The following is a 23,503-nucleotide window of genomic DNA, read 5'->3' as shown; positions in this document are numbered from 1 at the left end:
CTCTCCGAATACTCATTTTAATATTTTTACTTAAGCATATACAATTTTTGGCGAAATTGTAAATTTATACATATTTATATTCACACATAGTATTTTTCCAATCTCTAATGAAATTTTCTTTGTGTATATATATTTGGCGACCGGACATATCCCCCAACGGACATTTCGCCCAAAATGATTTTTGGGCGTTATGACCTCCATTGGGGCGGTCACATCGCCCAATTTTAGTTTGGGCTTTATGGCCTCCCTCATCGCGGTCATAAGCCCCATAAAAAAATGTGGGTGTTATGACCGTTTGAATATAATTGAATATAAACAATAGTTTAAAATAACAAAACAATTTTTTTTAAATCAATCAAAAGCTATATATGATTACTTCATCTATCCATTATTTTTTTTTTTAATATTTAATAGATAGATATGCCTCTTATTGACAAATATCGAATCCTGCTTTTATTGTATATGCTGGAAGAAGATGTAAAACTAGCATATCTTGGCTTCATCGTTTGTTTTAATTGTTTTTGACTGGAACAGAATTTTTGACCATTTTTCTTCTCAGCGTACGATTGAAATGGAAAAGCGCCTAAAGTGGCACTACGAAGACCTATTTCGCTCGTGAAATAGGTCGGTTTAAGCTTAAAGACATTTGAATTTATATATTGAAACATGAAAATTCGGAAATTGATAATTTTTTTCTTTTGAACAAACCAGACAAATGCTGAATTGAAAATTATGTATTTTAAACTGAAAATTGGAACGAGATGAGATGATCGATTTGCTGCTGATGGGTACGTGAAAAAAATCGCGCGCGCGATTTATTTCAAGTACCCATCAGCAGCACATCGATCATCTCATCTCTTTCCAATTTTAATGTTTAGAACAAGAAAATAAAACGAAAGTTGCAAGAATGTGAGGATGAACTGGATGTGATGAATTTAAAAAAGGATTCGCGCGCGCGATTTGGAGGCAGATGAGATGATCGACGTGCTGCTGATGGGTACTTGAAATAAATCGCGCGCGCGATTTTTTTCAAGTACCCATCAGCAGCACGTCGATCATCTCATATCTTTCCTTTTTTAATGTTTAGAACAAGATAATAAACTGAAAATCGCTAGGATTTGAGGACGAACTGAATGTGTTGAATTTAACAACGACCGAAAAAGGGACATCAATAAAACAATAGCATCTCCATCATCCATATTTTATTCATCCATTATTTCAGTTACTGGGTTGGAACACAAAGAGACTGTATGCCAAATCGGCTTCCATAATAGTAATTTACTAAAATATCTTTTCCGGCACACTTTCGCACATTTAGTATTCACTCATATGTTCTGATTTGGCACTTTGTGGAGCGTTTTGCACCATTTTCTCCTTAATTTTCTTATAGACCACGAGATCTGCACTGTCTTTCTAGTTACGGCATTTTGAATTAAATACCGTACGTATTTAGTTCACCAAAATTGGGGATCAAAACTATTTCATTTAGGACAGTTTTTGATTTGTATTCCGACATTATTTTGTATTCCGACATTATTTTCCCCATAAAATATTGGGCGTTTTGACCGCCTATTTTTTGGGACATATGACCGCGATGAGGGAGGACATAAAGCCCAAACTAAAATTGGGCGATGTGACCGCCCCATTGGAGGTCATAACGCCCAAAAATAATTTTGGACGAAATGTCCGTTGGGGGATATGTCCGGTCGCCTATATATTTTTAAGGCGCCAATTGGTTACTTTCATTACTTTACTTCCAGCCAGCGTTGCCAGAATTGTTTCACCAAAAACCGCTAGATTTGTCCAAAAAACTATCCAAAAAAAGCTAAAAAATGTTAAAAAAAATAGCTAGAAAAAAGCTAAATTTTTTTGTATCAAAAGTCACATTTTTGATTGAAATTTAACAAACTTTAAGGCTTTATTTCACTTAAAATCCATATTATTTTAATTGTATTCATTTTATTTCCATTTCTTTGAGACTGTAAGAAAATCTAAGTCATATTAGCTCTGTTGGCGTACTCGATACATTTTGATTACTATCACAAATTTTTACTGGAAGTCCTTCATTTATATTTCCTAGTAAAAACTTTTCCCCGTAATCTTGCAATTATCAGCTGGTTAGTCATCAACAAGTCCAATGTCACATAGAACTGCATTAGAAAATATCAATATATTTCGTTTTAACTGAATTAATGATAAATTCGTTTTTCGAAAATTTCCCATACAAATCTATTGTTGTCCAATTTTCGTAAATGTAAATCCATTCCATGAATAAATAGCAGATTTGTTTTTTATTGCATTTTTTTATGTTAAAAATAATACCACATTCAAAACTTTATTTCCTTAATTATTTCTATGTTCGGTTTCAAAGATTCTGTACAATAATGATTTTGGTATTGATTCCGATTCAAATTTTAATTTATTCGTTTTTTCAACTTTTTCTTCATGAGCTATCACAGTGCTTTAAAAACGTGCTAACGACAACTTAAATTTCCAAATTTGACTCGACTTTAAGTAGAAATTATTATGTGTATACGTTTTTAAAATAAAATGTTGCAAAACCTCTTCTATTTTTGAACGCTATTTTGGTTTGTGTTCAAGATACAAAAACTCCACAAATTTAAAGACTATTTAATAAATTTTAAGAATTTTTTAGAATTGACCCTAGCCTTCTTTCATGAAAAGATACCCATTTTTAAACTGAATCACTTAACTATAAGGACAAAACGATTTTATCGGCAAGGGAAACAGTTTATATAAGAGAAATTCACAAATGCTATTATAACCAAAATTCGCGTTCGTATTTTAAAGACATGAAATCTTTGGCCTCACGACAATATTTTTTCAGTGTACAAAGCAATTCGCATCTTATATTTTAATTTAGTAATATCATAATAACTTTAGAATACGTATTATAATAACATAAAAAGGATAAACGAGTCAAATGCTATTATTCCTAATAATTTACAGACAGTTTATATAAGGAATTTGTATGGTAATAGTAGATTTAAAGTTTACGATAACTTTTATGAATACAAGAAAAAACTTTACAACAAGGTGTCTTCGCTGCAAAAATGCCCGCATAATGGCTGGAATAATTATTAAGGCTTCAATTGAACTTTGAAATATGTGGAATCCCTTATTCTGGCAGCAAGACTTAGATAAAAACAAAGTTTTATCCATATTTCAATAGGAATATGTCGAAAATAAAAAAAGCCAAAAATAGCTAAAAGGGTCATGAAAAAAAGCCAGAAAAAAAAGCTAAATGCATTTTTTCCCCGCTAAACGTCTTCAAAAAAAGCCAAATCTAGCGGGAAAAAAGCTAAATTGGCAACGCTGCTTCCAGCATACACTTTATGTCTCTCTTTCTAAACACATATATGTTCATAGCCTATTTCTAAATTAATATATGTTTGCATCCAAGCATATTATATTTACAACATTTTATGTCCCAAACATAATATGTTCTAACATATTAACATATATGTCCCAAACATGTTATGCTAGTTTATGAACATTATATGCTTGCACTTAAAAATATTGTGTTTAGAAATTTGAGTTCCAAACATATAATTTTTACACCCAAACATATGAAAAACAACCTTTTTCGTCCGTGTATATATTTTTAAGGCGCCAATTGATTTACTACCATTTTTTTACTTGCAGCATACCCTTTCGGTCTCTCTTTCGTACCACATATGTGTTTATAGGCAATTTCTAAATTAATATATGTTTGCATCCTCATATATTATATTTAAAAAATGTTATGTCGCAAACATAACATGTTCTAATATATGTCGCAAACATGTTATGCTAGCCTATGAACATTATATGTTTGCACATAAACATATGAAAAACAATCTTTTTCGTCCGTGTGGTAGCTGGGACAGCAATTGGTGGAAGAGAACTTCTTCCGGTACACCCAAAGAAAAAACGAACATTTTGAAAAACTAAATTCCCCTTTGTTACGAAGTGTTTACTTTGCAAGCAAATATACACGTATTTATAATAAGCGTATAAACATTTGTAGTGATTAGTATTCATATATTTCCAACATTGTAGTGTTCGACCACTTTTTTATCCTTGGGGTCGAATTGGACACATATGTCCCATAGAGTATGTGGCCGAATCAATTCATTTAAACCCTTATCGTTAGAGAATAGAAGTGTACACGTGAGTAATAATTTACTCACGACTCACGCGTGAGTCACGACAGTTTCGTGGCACGTGCACAGCTCTATTATATGCACGATATTCTAAAAGAACGGCAACCTCAGACAACCAATACTTGAAATAGAGAAAAATTTATTTAGTGAAAAACAAAATCCGAATTGTTCACATTTATCACTTTCTCACACACAAAGTATGTCCAAATATGCCAAACTCAATCTATAATGTCATAGAATTGTGTGTTATGACTCGATGGAATCTAATTTTTTGAACATTGATTAATAAATGTAGATTTTGTAGCGGAAATACCAAATGGGACATATATGTATTTATATCCCATTGGTCGTCAAAGGGTTAAGTAGTCTCTTTTGCGTTGCATAGTGTACATCGTTATCTTAAAGTAGAGACATTTTGCAATAGTTATGAATATTATCGATGATATTGGTAAAAAAAAGATGGATGAGAAAATTTCATACTTTCGTATGAGTCTATTTGATTTACTCAAAGAAATAACATACAAAAGAAAAGTGAAATCACTTTTGATTTCAAACACTTCATTCATAACTGAACTTGCTTCCGTCCTAAGAACAAACAGAAACAATTTTACTTGTATATCGTCATTGACTTACATGAAAGTGGTCATAATCTCCAATCGAAAGAAGACAACATCAGACAATTACCAGAAATACAAACATTTTCCAAACAATGAGGGCCAATGAAAGCTCGTTTCATTGCTGCGTATGATTGGAGTTGACAGTGGCGCTTGATAAGATCACAAATATGTTTAACGCACAATATTTTTGGAAACTGAAAAAAGGCTAAATAATTAAAAGAGAAACCAAATCTACAAACAGACATTCATACACTTTTACTACGATATGAAAGTAATACTTTCGATAAATCATAAAACAAAATTTGATCCAAAAATGAATCTTGGATCATATGTTATATATAAAATGTATTGAATTAACAAACTGCGGCCATATGTTCACTTTAACCGCCCCTTCATAATGTTCAACATAATATACCCAGCAAAAAGAGCGACGCCAAAGAGGTGAAAATGTTCTTTGTGGAAGTGGTGCAAAATTGGCACAGAAGCAATGGATGTTAACCATTTCAGCAGTAGTTGCACTGAATTTTCACTACTTCTTAGGTGTGATCCGAGTTCAGTATTTTGGATGTGAATAAAACAATTTTTCAAAACAAATAATTTTAATTCTTTTTTATGATGTTTAATGCATCCTAATGCTTGCCTGAAACCTTTGACCTAAAATATTTTCAAAAATTCTTGAATGGATCTAGCAGTTTTGTCGAAAAAATTTGAATAATTTGTACCATTTTATTAATTCTTACTCAGTTTTTACCCTCTTTGAAACAAAAACAAGTATATACGGCCGTAAGTTCGGCCAGGACGAATCATATGTACCCTCTACGATGGATTGCATAGAAACTTCTACTAAAGACTGTTATCTACAATCAAATTGCTTGGGTTGCGGTGGCAAGGTATCTTAAAACCACTCAACACCATCTTCTAAATTGTGGTACATATTAAAAAAAAAAAAATTGACAAAATTTTCTATAGAAATAAAATCTTGACAAAATTTTGTATAGAAATAAAATTTTGACAAAATTTTCTACAGTAATAAAATTTTGAAAAAAATTTTTCTATAGTAATAAAATTTTGGTAGATTATTTTTGGTGATATAGATCAATTGTTGTGTGATTGTGGATTGACTATAGACCGATATGGACCAATTTTGGCATAGTTGTTGGCGGCCATATACTAGCGCAATGTACCAAATTTCAACCGAATCGGAGGAAGAGGTTCCGGAGATAAAATCTGGGGATCGATTTATATTGGGGAAGTTCACCAATGTGGTATCACAATGGACTGAATAGTCTAAGTGTGCCTGATACATCGGGCTGCCACCTAACCTAACCTAACCTATATTGGGGATATATATAATTATAGACCGATATGAACCAATTTTTGCATGGTTGGTAGAGAACATATATTAACACGATGTACCAAATTTCAACCGGATCGGATGAATTTTGCTCTCCAAGAGGCTCCGGAGGTCAAATCTGGGGATCGGTTTATACATATAATTAAATATATAAATATGGACCGATATGGACCAATTTTTTATGCCTTCCAAGAGGATCCGCAATCCAAATCTGGGGATCGGTTTATATGGGGGCTATATATAATTATGGACCAATGTGGACCAATTTTTGCATGGTTGTTAGAGACCATATACTAACAAATTTGGTACATTTTCAGCCAGAGCGGATGAAATTATTTCCCATTTGCAATACCATCCGACCTACATCAATTTTAATTTTAAAGTTTCATGGAAATAACGGAACTAACGATAAATTTTTTTTTTTTTTGATAATTTATAATATTACAAAAAAGTGAGTTTTCGCCTGTTCAAAACATTTGCAACTAATAAGTGTCACACATATTTAAAAATAATTAAAGTTTTTGTAACTTTTAACGATAAATGTTAATAGTTAATACTATAGCCATGCCATTGGTTAGGATTAAATGGTCAATGATACCCTATGGTTCAGGTTCAAATAGATTTCGTAAGTCTGCTGCAAAAATGTCGATCAAATTTTTCGTTTTACAGCTTTCCAAAGCTTGTTTTATGACTTTTATATTAAGCGACTGAACAGTCTAGTCAAGCACCTGCAATTTTTCATCGGAAATCCATTGTTTTACCACGTTACACGTGTACTAGAGGTCATGATCGTGCTGAATAATCCATGCAGACGGCATTTCCCGGAATGCTTACGGCAATATCACATGGGACAAAATGTTTGTGTGGACTTCCGACAGCATAATACCCTTAACTCTACAAATCAGGCCAATAACTTGTCAAGAAAAATACCCCCAGACCCTAATATTGGTCCCACCATGATTGAGTCGTAGGAAAATATAGCACATATCCAGTGCTCCTGAGGCCATTTAAGGTATTTTTGTGAAAGTTGAAGGCGCGCTAAACTAGTTTTCTTTGAAATCGGTGATTTTTGACATTCTTGTATACTGGCACCCGACTTCTAATGATCTACCTCTTTACCGTTATGGTAGATATACCCAGTTGAATTTAATTTTTGACTTCTTTAGATGATATTTGATTAAATTGTTGCATAGTTCTTTTGATTATATAATCTTCTTTAGGCGTAATCTTAGACTTTCTTCTACCCCAGTGTACAGATTTGGTGCATCCACTGTTTATAACTCGAAACGCAGTTGGTTTTTGGACATTGTATTCTTCCGAAATTCATTTTTGTGATACCCCAACTTTAAAATCATCGGTATTTTGCTTTTTATTATGTTGATTATTCTTATTGCCGATAATTTTATCGAGTTCTTCAAAAAAATAGGGCATTAAGGCCTATGGCGATCAGTTTATGGGCAAATTAAGCAATGAACTTAACGATATTCCTACAATGCCATTTTTGTACATTTAATCCATCTTCTTATAGGTCCTTATAACTATTTCAGGGAAATAATACAAAAAATAATGCTCTTACAGAAAAAAATATTACGGGGTGCTAGGTAATTGCAAATGTTTAGAACAGGTCGAATCATACGATTCTTTACCTTTCGTGAAATATCAATTTTTAATAACAGCCCATTCATTTTCCCAATTAGAATCTAGAAATACCAATCCATAACGATTATTTTTTAAGTGGAAGCGAAACAATAAAGTTTTTATTATGGGAGATATACCTAAATTAAGTTCATGGTAGGGCTAGTTGCAAATGTTTTGAACAGCACTGTATATACTTTGTGGGGTCTTAGAGCAATATTTCGATATATTATAAACGGAATGACAAAGTTAATATACACCCCATTCTATGGTAGAGGGCATACAAAGTTAAAATTGCCCATTAAAAATATGAAAAAAGCGTGTTATAAAAATTTGAATTAATTAATTTGTGTCATGCCTTTAGAAGAACTTCGAAAATTTTTGCTGGGTAGTTTGGTGCAACACTGGACAAGGCAACACTTGACTGGAGAATACAAGTAAGGATACTTTTAAGACACAATTCTCTCTAAATTTGGGTTTTGTGTACTTGCTTCTAGGCAGCAAATTTTAATTTTTCACTTTTTCAGCTTTTTTTCTTCATATGCTATGAAAGTCCTTTAAAACGAGTTAACGACAACTTTATTTCCCAAATTAAGACTCGACTTCCAGTAGAAATTATGCTATGTGTCAAGTAAAAACGTCTTTAAATTAAAGTGTTGAAAAACATGTCCTATATTTGAACGAGTTTTTGCTTTGTAGCCAAGATGCAAAAAGACAACAAATTTAAAGACAATTTCATTAATTTCAAAGAATTTTTCTAAATTATTAAAGTCAAGTTGACCTTAGCCCAAACATTGTTTCTTTCATGCTATGATACCCATTTTTAAATGACTTAATTATAAGGACAATACGACTTCATTGAAAAGTTTATCGACATTTGGACAATGAAAAAACTTTATATTAGAGAAATGCGTCTTCTATGCTAAGCAAAATTTGCTCGTATTTTAAAGATATGAAATCTTTTACCTCACGACAATATTTTTTTCAGTGCGTATTGATTTTGGTTCTTTTATACCGAAATACAAGTTATTTAATTTTTTTGTCGAGTGGGATTCGATCGTAAACAATAAATAAATGTTTTAATTTTGAAAGAAATGTCAGGCCAAAAATGTTAAAATACTCATTTTTGAAAATCAATATATTCTTCTACAATCTAAACGAAAACCCCAAATTAATACGAATTCAAGTGACTTTTTTTTTCTTCAAATGGGTTTTCCTACAATTTACAGAAACGAAATAATAGATAAATGGATATATACCTAAACTAAACTACCTTAAATCCCATTCATCATTTACACAGAAAATGTTTTTCTTATTTAATTACAAAATTAATTGATCCAATTAGTTGTTTAACTCAAAATTTTTGCTATCATGACAATTTTGTATCAATCAGAGAAGTAAATAAAAATAAACAAATAAATGCGGCCGAAAGTTCAGCCGAATCTTATGTACCCTCCATCATGAATTGCGCACAAAGTTCCACTGAAGAATTTCATCCACGAATTACATAGGCTGTGGCAAGGTTTCCTTTGAAAATTCTTCATCGTAGCGTGTTTCCCAAAATAAATTCAGGCTTGTTTGAGTTTTGAAGGAATCTTAAATATTTCGTCTAAGCGTGAAAGAAAATCCAATGAAACGACGCCTTTCATATAATTTAAAATCGAAGTTCTATAGAATTTTACTTCTATTATTCAAATGAGCATGAGATGAAAAATTCGGAAATTCGGATGGATGGATATGAAACGATGCCTTTCATATAATTTAAATCCGAAGTTCTATAGAATTTTACTTCCATTATTCGAATGAGCATGAGATGAAAAATTCGGAAATACGGATGGAATTTTGGACCAATTTTTCCATAATTGTGGACCTATTTGGACGCATAAAATTTTAATCGGGGACCGCAAAGTGTTTCCAAATCGCGTTTTTGGAAATAATTCTGCAACTTTTGAACGGATAAAGATATCAACATTATTTTTTGCAACTCTTGTCATTTTTAGATTAGTTCGTTTTGTTTTGTTATTGTTGGTTTTGTTCTTTAATCATTGTTGTTGTTTTTTTTTTTTTGATTTCAGCTTAAAACCATGCATTGACTAAACCACAAGTGTACCTTAACCAACAGAGGAAAAAAATGTTTGTCAAATTTATTTGGGCATTCGTGATGCAATTTGAATTGAGGACTTGGGAATTTTTGTGGGGATTTTGTTCGAACTCAGTTCAGTATAATAAATCAGGTTGTCAATAATGGTTTACATGAAATTCTTTCTTTTCTACAATAAGAAGCACAGCGTGTCGTCAAAATTGAAAAAAGTCTCGGATTTTATTTGAGGACTCAAGTGCCAATTTATATTTTTACTCAGCTTGGCTAAGTCATTTTTCTACAATTGTGAAATTATTTCGTAAGGACCCGGAACTTTATGTTTCCCCCTCATCAGTGTTCATGAGCGATTTGGACAATATATCCCACAAATATAGAAGTGATGAAGATGGTTCACCATCATATTTAGGAGCAAATTTTCGTCCTTAAATATATGGTGTCCGAATAATAAGTTCGTATAATAAGTTTGTCGTTCCGTTTGTAACACATCGAAATATCGATTTCCGACTATATAAAGTATATATATTCTTGATCAGGGAGAAATTCTAAGACGATATAAGCATGTCCGTCTGTCTGTCTGTCTGTTGTAATCACTCTACAGCCTTCAATAATGCCGCTATCGTCCTGAAATTTGGCACAGATTTGTCTTTTGCTCGCAGGCAGGTCAAGTTCGAAAATGGGCTATATCGGTCCAAGTTTTGACATAGTCCACATATAAACCGACCTCCCGATTCGGGGTCTTGGGCTTATAAAAACTGTAGTTTTCATCCAATTTGCCTGAAATTCGAAATCTAAAGGTATTTGAGGACCATCAAAAAGTGTACCGAAAATGGTACCTATAGGTCGGTGTTTTGGTATAGCCCCCATATGGACCGATTTCCCGATTTTGATTCTTGGGTGTCTAGAAAGTGCATTTTCTATCCGATTTGCCTGAAATTGGAAGTCTAGAGGCATTCTAGGACCATAAAAAGGTGTGCCGAAAATGGGGTATTTCCGTCTATGTTTTGATATAGCCCCCACCGATATCCCGATTTTACTTCTTTGGCTTCTAGATTCCGTAGTTTTTACCCAATTGCCTGAAATTGGAAATCTAGAGGTATTCTAGGAGAATAAAGAGATGTGCCGAAAATGGTGATTATCGGACCCTGTTTCGATATAGTCCCCATATATACCGATCTCCCGATTTTACTTCTTGGTCTTCTAGAATCCGTAATTTTTACCCAATTTGCCTCAAATCGGAAATCTAGAGGTATTCTAGGACCTTAAGGAGGTGTGCCGAAAATGATGAGTATCGGTCCATGTTTTGATATAGCCCCCATATAGACCGATCTCCCAATTTTACTTTTTGGGCTTCTATAATCCGTAGTTTTTATCCAATTTACCTGAAATTGGAAGTATAGAGGTATTCTAGGACCATATCGGGGTGTGCCGAATATATTGAGTATCGGTACAGTTTTTGATACAGCCATCTTATAAACCGGCCCTCCGATTTGGGGTCTAGATTCTAGAACTACAATTAAATGTGCTGAATAATGTGTGTGTCCTTCCATGGTTTGGTATATCTCCCATTACGCCGAACTCCCGATTTAACTCCTAGGGTTTCTAGAAAACTTAGCTTTTATCCGATTTGCCACAAGTTGAAAATATACTGGCATTTTAGACCCAAACAAAGTGTATATGATTTAGTTTTATCGGTCCATTTGGTAAGGCCTCCATATAGACCGATTTCACTTATTGAGGGTATAGAAGGCTCACTAATCATGAAAATGGTTTAAAACTGAATGCAAATTTTCCAGATTTTACTTCTCGTAGTCATTTAAATAATTGGGATGAAAATGCACAGATAATAGATTTCAAATCAAGGCGTTATTTCATCATTTTCTTCTCCACTTACAAGATATGTTTATGTTTCCTCTAAAACTCAAACAAAAAATTGTTCTTATAAATTCAGAATCTGATCTGGTCTTCATTGGTAAAATCTTTGCATTTATCTGTGGGAGGCGTACTGGTTGAACTGATCTGCTTGGGAAAATATCTGTCATCAAACCCCCCTGAAATTTTCAAAGGAAACTATTATATTTGATTCATGGTGGTGGGTATTTAAGATTCGGCCCGGCCGAACTTACTACTGTATATACTTGTTTTTATTTCATTATTTTTTTCATAGATACTTCTCAAACATTTATTGAGGTTTTTATGGGAAATTTTAATTTAAATTGGGGATTTTAGGGACGACAGTGTCTTAATTTGGGGACAAGAACCAGAAAAATACAAGCAACCAGGGCTGTGGAGTCGAGTCAATTTTGCTCGACTCCGACTCCGACTCCAGCATTTTTCATCGGCTCGACTCCGACACCGACTCCGACTCCGGAGTCGACTCCGGGTAATATAACTAAATCTCATTTTAATACCACTAATTTGTAGTTCTATTGTGGGGGTACCGTAAGTGGATCGATATGAAGTATCGTATTTATTTATGTGTGCAAAAAAAAAGGTCTTAATTTCACGTTAGATGCCAATTGAACTCTATATTTCAAATTTAGGGCAATGTTTAATAAATAAAATAATTATATAAATACCCATCATAATATGAGAAGATAACAGCAGTATATGTGTTTGTGGACCAAAATTATTGATACTATCTCAAATCCTTTATATTTGTTGCGAGCTATATAAAGGTTTATATTCCCATATGCATGAATTTGAATCTGATTTAGACATTATTTAGACAAAATTCGATATAGACAATTGTATATAAAGGGTGATTCTTTTGAGGTTAGGATTTTCATGCATTAGTATTTGACAGATCACGTGGGATTTCAGACATGGTGTCAAAGAGAAAGATGCTCAGTATGCTTTGACATTTCATCATGAATAGACTTACTAACGAGCAACGCTTGCAAATCATTGAATTTTATTACCAAAATCAGTGGCAGAAAATCCGCTTTTTTATCGACAAATTTTGTTCAGCGATGAGGCTCATTTCTGGTTGAATGGCTACGTAAATAAGCAAAATTGCCGCATTTGGAGTGAAGAGCAACCAGAAGCCGTTCAAGAACTGCCCATGCATCCCGAAAAATGCACTGTTTGGTGTGGTTTGTACGCTGGTGGAATCATTGGACCGTATTTTTTCAAAGATGCTGTTGGACGCAACGTTACGGTGAATGGCGATCGCTATCGTTCGATGCTAACAAACTTTTTGTTGCCAAAAATGGAAGAACTGAACTTGGTTGACATGTGGTTTCAACAAGATGGCGCTACATGCCACACAGCTCGCGATTCTATGGCCATTTTGAGGGAAAACTTCGGAGAACAATTCATCTCAAGAAATGGACCGGTAAGTTGGCCACCAAGATCATGCGATTTGACGCCTTTAGACTATTTTTTGTGGGGCTACGTCAAGTCTAAAGTCTACAGAAATAAGCCAGAAACTATTCCAGCTTTGGAAGACAACATTTCCGAAGAAATTCGGGCTATTCCGGCCGAAATGCTCGAAAAAGTTGCCCAAAATTGGACTTTCCGAATGGACCACCTAAGACGCAGCCGCGGTCAACATTTAAATGAAATTATCTTCAAAAAGTAAATGTCATGGACCAATCTAACGTTTCAAATAAAGAACCGATGAGATTTTGCAAATTTTATGCGTTTTTTTAAAAAAAAAAAGTTATCAAGCTCTTAACAAATCACCCTTTACTTCTACAAAATCTATGTACTTAAAATTTAAATCTAATGTTATGGGGCGTAACACAATTTTAACAAAAAAAAAATATGCAAGGAAAGTCTAAAGTCGGGCGGGCCGATTATAATATACTCTGCACAACTTTGTATTTAGATCTACATTTTGATAAAATCTCAAATCAGACTTCTACAAAATCTCGAGCACTATTTGGGAAATATTTATAATTGTTTAGACAATTTCGCAAAAATGCATTTATGATTCATTCATTGAAAAATTTGAAAATTTGAGTCATTTCTACAAGTTTTCGACTTAGCAGTGAGTATCAGTGAGAATACAATTTTGGAAAAATTTTTGTCTAGTAAATAAAATTTTGCAAAATTTTATATAGAAATAAAATTTTGCAAAATTTTCTACAGAAACAAAATTTTGACTAAATTTTCTATAGAAATAAAATTTTGGCAAAATTTTCTATAGAAATCAAATTTTGACCAAATATATAGAAATAAAATTTTGAATAAAATTTTTATAGAAATAAAATTTGGCAAAATTTTTTCAATAGAAATACAATTAAAAAAAAATTGTGTAGCAAACAAAATTTTGCAAAATTTTCTATAGAAATAAAATTTTGCAAAATATTCTATACAAACAAAATTTTGACTAATTTTCTACAGAAAGAAAATTTTGACTAAATTTTATATAGAAAAAAATATTTCTATAGTAATAAAATTTTGAATACATTTTTTATAGCAGTGAGTATCAGTGAGCATCAGTAAGAACAAAATTTTTGAGAAAATTTGCTATAGAAATAAAATTTAACAATTTTTTCTTATAGAAATAAAATTTTGAAAAAAATATCACTAAAAATACAATTTTAGAAAAAATTTTATGTAGTAAATAAAATTCTGCAAAATATTGTACAGAACCAAATTTTCTAATAAAAAATCTATTACTATAAAATTTTGGCAAAATGTTCTATAGAAATAAAATTTTGAGTTAAATTTTTATAGAAATAAAATTTTGAAAAAAATTTTGTGTAACAAACAAAATTTTCTATTGAAATACAATTTTGCAAAATATTCTGTAGAAACAAAATTGTGACTCAATTTTCTATAGAAATAAAATTTTGACTAAATTTTTTATAGAAAAAAATATTTCTATAGTAATAAAATTTTGAATAAATTTTTTATAAAAATAAAATTTTGACAAAATTTGCTATAGAAATAAAATTTTGACAAAACTTTTTATAGAAATAATATTTTGACAAAATTTAAATTTAAAAATAATTTCAATTGTTCGAAATATTTCAAATAAATTGACATGGGCATTAAAGTGGATCTATCCAGCTCATCTGCTAGTGTAACATTCTAGGAAACATAAAAAGATAGCCGTAATGGAAGTTGATTTTCATTTACAATCATGCTGTACATTGATCGAATGAATAACGCAATGGAAACTAATTTGCGTAAAAACTTGCTTAGTTACAAAAATGTGAAGTGTTTTAAAAAATTTGGTTTAGCCGGAGTCGGAGTCGAGCAAAATTTTTACGACTCCGACTCCAGCAAAATCTTCAGACTCCGACTCCAAGACTCCGACTCCGACTCCGGCTCCACAGCCCTGCTAGCAACATAACAAAACATAAAAAGATAGCCGTAATGGAAGTTGATTTTCATTTACAATCATGCTGTACATTGATCGAATGAATAACGCAATGGAAACTAATTTGCGTAAAAACTTGCTTAGTTACAAAAATGTGAAGTGTTTTAAAAAATTTGGTTTAGCCGGAGTCGGAGTCGAGCAAAATTTTTACGACTCCGACTCCAGCAAAATCTTCAGACTCCGACTCCAAGACTCCGACTCCGACTCCGGCTCCACTGCCCTATTTTTTTTTATTTTGTCCTGATTTTTTTTTATTTTGTAATTTAAGGTACAATAAGTATAGGTTAGGTTAGGTTAGGTGGCAGCCCGATATATCAGGCTCACTTAGACTATTCAGTCCATTGTGATACCACATTGGTGAACTTCTCTCTTATCACTGAGTGCTACCCGATTCCATGTTAAGCTTAATGACAAGGGACCTCCTTTTTATAGCCGAGTCCGAACGGCGTCCCACATTGCAGTGAAACCACTTAGACAAGCTTTGAAACCCTCAGAAATGTAACCAGCATTACTGAGGTGGGATAATCCACCGCTGAAAAACTTTTTGGTGTTCGGTCGAAGCAGGAATCGAACCCACGACCTTGTGTATGCAAAGGGGGGCATGCTAACCATTGTACCACGGTGGCCCCCTACAATAAGTATACATTTACTTCATATTTTTCATATCGTTTCACAATTTATTTCAAATTTCAAATTGATTGGTGTACATTTTTTCTGAATGTATATAAAATGTATCACAGCCGAGTTCGAAAATGCTCGACCCCACTTGCAGATAGTTAGAAATGTCACCGGTACTGAAAAAAGATAAACCACCGCTGAAAGAAAATTTTATCGAATAATTGACTTCTTCCTAATATATACGCAATGATCAATTATTTGATATCCGTATTCATTCGAAATTCCGAGCCAACTGCAAATTCTTTGGAAATTCTTAAGTGCTTTATCGTATACTAAACAATAGTCTTTCAGTTTTAAGTAAGTCAGCAAGTCTCAGCAAAGAGGCCACACCGAAAAAAAAGTATACTATTGTTTACGAAAAATGAACTAACCCATAGTAAGAATGACCATGATTTGGCGCCAAAGATTTTTTTCATCTAGATAAGTTCATGATTTTTTTATAAATAAGTTTATGTATTGCATCGTATTTTAGTTCATTCTTACTACGCTGTGGGAAGAATGTACTTACACTCATTCAAAATATTCCTGCTATCCGGAAAAATGAACAAGTTTTTGGGAATCCTATATTTAGAAATTGGTTTCAAATAAACTGTTTATCAGTATAATTTTCAAAGAAAATAATAAATTGAGGAATTAAAGGTACAACAAGCCTGTATATAACTAAGAAATTTTTCGTACAATATAAGACAATTTTTCATAACTACTAGTATTTTATTTCAAAAAATTATTATTATATTACATAAAACTATGGCTTATGATATACAATAAAAGAAATGTTTTTAATCGTACGCTGTATGCTGTTACTTTTCGGTAGTTTCTAATTGCTTCTTCAAAAGAGTAATATTCTATGTTAGTAGAATGAAACTAATTAATATCAATTTCCATTTTCTATCCATGTGAAAGATATATGCCATAAATTGCTATTTTCATTTCATTTTTGTCCAATTTCACCGATTTCGCTAGTTTTTGTTGTGTGAATTTGCGTCATAAGCCTCTGAAGTTAAAAAGGTATATAAAATATAAAAATATTATCAAATTCTATGGTATTTTGATCTTTAACTTACAAGAGAATTTTCTTAGAGCCAATAGGGATATCAGCTTAGTTAGCATTAAACAGTAAGAAGATTCCAAAAAAATACCATTAGATTTGCTGTCATCCTGCAAATGAAAATTATTTTTAATAAATAGAAATTTTGGCTTTATTACAAATGGACGAAAAACTTACACAGAAAAAAAAGTGTCTTGTAAATTTAAGGACCATTTTGACTTCCACATAGTTCAACAAATTTACTGTAATATAGTTCATTCTTCGTAACCACAACGAAAATTAACTTAGCTAAAGCAAAACTTATAAAAATTCAGTAAATGTTTTTTAGTTCACTAACTACGAAATGGGAAGGATTTTTCCTTAAATAAATTTCCAACACAGTAGTTAATGCATCGTTGATTCTATTATAAAAATACATGGGCAATATAAAAATCTTACTACGAAATGTGGACAATTTACTAAGACAAAATTTTGTATGGAAAAAAATTTTTGTAGTAAAAATTAACTTAACGACTTTACCGATTCGTACGATGACTACCTACAGATTATTTTCCTTTTTATTATATGTTGGAGTGTTTTTACTCACATTGAAAATTTTAGTTAAAATAGAATAAAAATTAGTTAATATAATCCTTGACAGGTGTATATAATTTTTATAGATTCCTCATAGATTTGGTATATATTTTACCTTAACTTATAGATAGAATTCCTACTAATCAATAAACGTGCTACTGGAAAATGTGAGTGCATCATGCGAGGGAGTTTTTAGAGACATTTTGTGTATATCTCGTATGATTGTTTGTGTTTGTTATTGCGTCATTTATGCTGTTGTTGCTTGTTTTGATTCTAGAGATAATGGAATGTTCCTTGTGTGTTGTTGGTATCTTTTGTGGGGAGAGTTGTTTTTTTGCAATAGCAAGATCAGAAAGGGAACGTGTGTGTGGAGTTGTTTTTCTTTACGGCAGGTATGTATCCCTTATGACTATTTGTGTCTTTCAGTTTTATTGTTGCATTCAGTTATGTTGATGCATTTATGAAGTGCACACGTGGATTTAATTTTGCAAAATTGTACGTGCGGTATTGGTGTTTATTAATGAAAATACATTTATTTCGAAACATTTTAGAAACTGAGAAGTGAATGATGTGATGTTAGAGGAATCAAAAACGCTTTTTATTGATAAAAAACAAATAACAGATTAAGGAACTGTATATTTCTGTTAATATGTTAGTTTAAAATTAGTGCGGATTTTAAATTGATTTACATAAAAAATATACAACATGAGTGGTAATAGGATGATTTATATTTATTCTACATCTGGATCACAGGTTCAGAAGCAACCATTTTTTTGAATCTATATTTTTTATGTTACAGCAATTCCTACAGGTGAGTACTAAGTTCGAGTTTAGCCGCTAAAATTAAAAATAAATCACTAAGCAAAGTATAAAATTATACGTCTTCGATACAAATTTAAATATAACTTGATGGAGAATAGCCCAAATCAAGTTTTTATAAAGATTATTTTTTATAATGGATTATTAAAGAAAACTTATCATGGAGATTGCAATTTTAGCCGCTAAACTCGAACTTAATATCCACCTTAAATACTAAATGCTATACTGACAAGTGGAAATTATGTCTAATTTTATAATATTTTTTATTTCAATTATATTCTGAGAATAATTTCAATAACGTCCCATTTGTCCATGGATATGATTCCAATAATGTACCTACTGGATGGATTTTTCAATGTGGTAAGTTTTTCTGTAAACGGTATTTTGTCCGTTTTTAATAAAACCAAAATTTCAATTTATTAAAAATTATTTTTTTCACTTGCAGGTAGACAGGTCTCGTAATGGTAATTTTTTGAATATTCTTACTGTTTAATACTAATTAAGCTGATATCCTTATTGGCTCTAGGAAATACTCTTGAAACCCGTAAGTTAAAGATCAATATGAACGATAGAATTAATTAATTAATAATATTTTTCTTATATTTTGTATAACTTCAGATGCCTCTAAGCCAAATCCGCCCAACAAAAGTTAGCCAAAATCGATGAAATTGGACAATTCAATTGAATATAGCAACTTATGCCACATATATCTTTCATATGGATAGAAAACATGGACATTTAAATTAATTAGTTTAGTCCTAATAACATAGAATATTACTCTTTTGAAGAAGCAATTACTAACTACCGACAAGTAAATGCGTCCAACGTACTAATAAAAATATTTCCTTTATTGTATATCATAAGCCATAGTTTTGTGTAATATAATAATAATTCTTTGAAATAAAATACTGGTGGTTATAGAAAATTGACTTGTTTTGTACGAAAAATTTCTTAGTTGTATACAGGCTTTTTGTACTTTTGATTCCTCAATTTCTCTACTTTTTTGAAAATTATACCGACAAACAGTTTATTTCAAACCAATTTCTTAATACATGTTTCCCAAAAAATTGTTAATTTTTCTGGATAGCAGGAATATTTTGAATGAGTTTAACTATATTCTTCCCACATCATAGTAATAATGAACTAAAATACGATGTAATACATGAACTAATTTATAAGAAAATCATGAACTTATCTAGATGAAAAAAATCTTTGGCGCCAAATCATGGTCATTCTTACTATGGGTTAGTTCATTTTTCATAAAAAATAGTAAACTTTTTTTCGGTGTACCACATTGAAAAAAATCATCCAATTACTACATTAGTGGAATCATATCCATGCACAAATGGGACATTTTTGAAATCCTTCTCAGAATATAAATGAAATAAAAATATTATAAAATTAGATATAATTTCCACTTGTCAATATAGCATTTAGTATTTATGGTGGATATTAAGTTCGAGTTTAGTGGCTAAAATCCCAATTTTTCATGATTAGTTTTCTTTAGAAATACATGGGAACACAATTGAACCGTTTTTGTGTTCATTTAAAATTTATATCAAATTTTTAGTAATTTGAGGTCGCTGAATCCAAATTTACACTTGTTTTTTTAAGAGCTCGACTTTTTGAGATATACGGTTATGTTCAAAATTAAGGCACTTCCGCTATATATATTGGAATAACTTGAAAACAATTCATCATATTAAATTAAAAAAACAGCGTTCTACATAAGCTTAAAAACGATTTTCTGTTCTTAATCGTGTAATCCATTTAAAGAATATAAACTTAATAAAAAACTTGTTTCGAGCTATTCTCCATCAAGTTATATTTAAATTTGCATCGAAGGCGTATAATTTTATACTTTTCTTACTGATTTATTTCTGATTTTAGCGCCTAAACTCGAACTTAGTACACACCTTAAGGACTCGCTATAACATAAAAATATAGACTCAAAAAATTGTACTGTGATCCAGATGTAGAGTAAATATAGATCATTTTATTACCACTCATTATGAATATTTTTATGTAAACCAATTTAAAGCCGCACTTATTTTTAATTATTAATAGAAATATACAGTTTCTTAATATGTGATTTATTTTAGAGTTATTTATTTTTTTATCAATATAAAGTGTTTTTGTTTTCTCTAACATCACACCATTCACTTATCAGTTTCTAAAATGTTACGAAATAAATGTATTTTTATTAATAAACACAAATACCGCACGCAAGCGCACCACGTGTGCGCTTCATAAATGCATCAACAGAACTGAATGCACCAATAAAACTCAAAGACACAAATAGTCATAAAGGACACATATGTAAAGAAAAACAACTCCACACACACATGATCCCTTTCTGATCTCGCTATTGCAACAAAACAACTATCACCACAAAAGATACCAACAACACACATTCCATAACATCATCGCAATAACAAACACAAACAAAAAAAAAGATGATGCAATAATTTCATAATTTCTTCTCACTTCAATTTCCAGTATCACGTTTATTGATTAGTTGGTATTCTATTTATAGGATAAGGTAAAATATATTCAAAATTTACGAGGAATCCATAAAAAATTATATACACCCGTCAAGGATTAAATTAACTACTTTTTATTCTAAAGGGTGATTCTTTTGAGGTTAGGATTTTCATGCATTAGTATTTGACAGATCACGTGGGATTTCAGACATGGTGTCAAAGAGAAAGATGCTCAGTATGCTTTGACATTTCATCATGAATAGCCGAACGATCTGCCACAACGTCGAATTTTCAGTGAATGGGCCCTAGAAAAGTTGGCAGAAAATCCGCTTTTTTATCGACAAATTTTGTTCAGCGATGAGGCTCATTTCTGGTTGAATGGCTACGTAAATAAGCAAAATTGCCGCATTTGGAGTGAAGAGCAACCAGAAGCCGTTCAAGAACTGCCCATGCATCCCGAAAAATGCACTGTTTGGTGTGGTTTGTACGCTGGTGGAATCATTGGACCGTATTTTTTCAAAGATGCTGTTGGACGCAACGTTACGGTGAATGGCGATCGCTATCGTTCGATGCTAACAAACTTTTTGTTGCCAAAAATGGAAGAACTGAACTTGGTTGACATGTGGTTTCAACAAGATGGCGCTACATGCCATTTTGAGGGAAAACTTCGGAGAACAATTCATCTCAAGAAATGGACCGGTAAGTTGGCCACCAAGATCATGCGATTTGACGCCTTTAGACTATTTTTTGTGGGGCTACGTCAAGTCTAAAGTCTACAGAAATAAGCCAGCAACTATTCCAGCTTTGGAAGACAACATTTCCGAAGAAATTCGGGCTATTCCGGCCGAAATGCTCGAAAAAGTTGCCCAAAATTGGACTTTCCGAATGGACCACCTAAGACGCAGCCGCGGTCAACATTTAAATGAAATTATCTTCAAAAAGTAAATGTCATGGACCAATCTAACGTTTCAAATAAAGAACCGATGAGATTTTGCAAATTTTATGCGTTTTTTTTTTAAAAAAAGTTATCAAGCTCTTAACAAATCACCCTTTACTTTATCTAAAATTTTCAATGTGAGGAAATATACTCCAACTTATAGTAAAAACCGAAATAAGCTGTAGGAAGCCGTCATACGAATCGGTACTGTGGTTAAGTTAATTTTTACTACAAAAATTTTTTTCCATACAAAAATTTTTCTTAGTAGATTGTCCACATTTCGTAGTAAGATTTTTATATTGCCTATGTCGTTTTATAATACAATCAACGATGCATTAACTATTGTATTGGAAATTTATTTAAGGAAAAATCCGTCCCATTTCGTAGTTAGTGAACTAAAAAACATTTACTGAAGTTTTATAAGTTTTCCTTTAGCTAAGTTAATTTTCGCAGTGGTTACGAAAAATGAACTATATTACAGTAAATTTTTTGAACTATGTGGAAGTTAAACTGGTCCTAAAATTAACAAGACACCTTTTTTTCTGTGCAGGATTTGGAATATCCAATAATAAAGGCAAACAATCCAGATACTCATTTAATAAATCGTATTAAAGACATAGTCAATATTCTCCAATTTTAATAAAATGAAATTAAAAGCCAATTCGAAGTGAACCCGACAAATTTATAGTTAATTAGGTTTACCCTACTGATCCATGCTTAATTTTGTACATACTCACATGCCTTTAAAATTACTCTCTCTAGACCACTCTAGACCACATTGAATAAAAAGTTTTTTTAATTATTTTAAGAATTAAAAAAAACATATTCTTAAACATTCCCGTAATCCTACTTTATCACCATGGAACCCATCAATCATAATCTGGTCTTAAGGTCTCCGTAGTATAAAATGACAGTTCGAAGCCCTCCCACCCATATATGAGGCAGTTAATGCGTCTGTTGACATCGACGACATTTTAACAATTGAAAATACATATAAAACAATAACATCAACAACAACAACAAGAAAATAACAATAATTGAAAAGTGTTTCATAATAGCGATAAACATTGTTAATTAATCATTTTCATCGACCGCTTTTTGAGACACAAACGGGCCAGGCAACACAAAAACTCGCTTCATTTGCAAATGGGTCGACAATATTTAGGGCAGATTCTAGTCTGCAGAGGCTTTAACTAAATGAAATATTTTAGATTGACATTCGCGTTCATTCTTTTAGTCTGGCACATTGTTCCACATCAGCAAACCCGTCGAATAGTTCGTCTGGTAGACAGCCACAGTCTCTATTACTTTGATGTTCTTTTCAAAGGCGATTGACATGAATTGAAAGCACCCTGTCACTGACTGAATTGAGTGTGTAAGTAGCCGTGGAAATGGGTATGACAAGTGCAATTGCCCTGTATTTTGGGTAATAATTTGTAATCTCTATGGCATACGAAATTTAAATTTTTATATAAGAAAAATATGGATAGCAGCAAATTCATCCTGGTCGGTAGACTGATGGAATTGTGTTAGTTTTGTATTATATTAGGGATTGTCCTTAATATAATATCTGTGGACTTATGACACAACCCCATAAGTCGAGATAGGACAATTTCTCAAAAAGTTTATGTTGGATGTACACTGAAAAAAATATTTACGTGATATTTAAGATTGCGCAATCTCAATTTTAGGATGCGCAATTTACACACAAATTTCATTAAAATAATGAAATTTTATTGAAAAGAAAGTTATTAATTTTT

General features: G+C 31.9%; 1 long non-coding RNA gene across 1 annotated transcript; it reads left to right on the top strand.

The window, feature by feature from the left end:
* Positions 1-18,522: 18,522 nt before the first annotated feature.
* LOC142230150 (uncharacterized) lies at positions 18,523-19,248 on the top strand. The gene is made up of 3 exons (XR_012720588.1): positions 18,523-18,683; positions 18,769-18,867; positions 18,942-19,248. It is a non-coding gene; the product is annotated as an uncharacterized LOC142230150 (long non-coding RNA).
* Positions 19,249-23,503: the final 4,255 nt, after the last annotated feature.

Source organism: Haematobia irritans, chromosome 3 (assembly GCF_050003625.1).
Source record: "Haematobia irritans isolate KBUSLIRL chromosome 3, ASM5000362v1, whole genome shotgun sequence".
Lineage (NCBI taxonomy): Eukaryota > Metazoa > Arthropoda > Insecta > Diptera > Muscidae > Haematobia > Haematobia irritans.
This window is presented reverse-complemented; position numbering and strand designations above follow the sequence as displayed.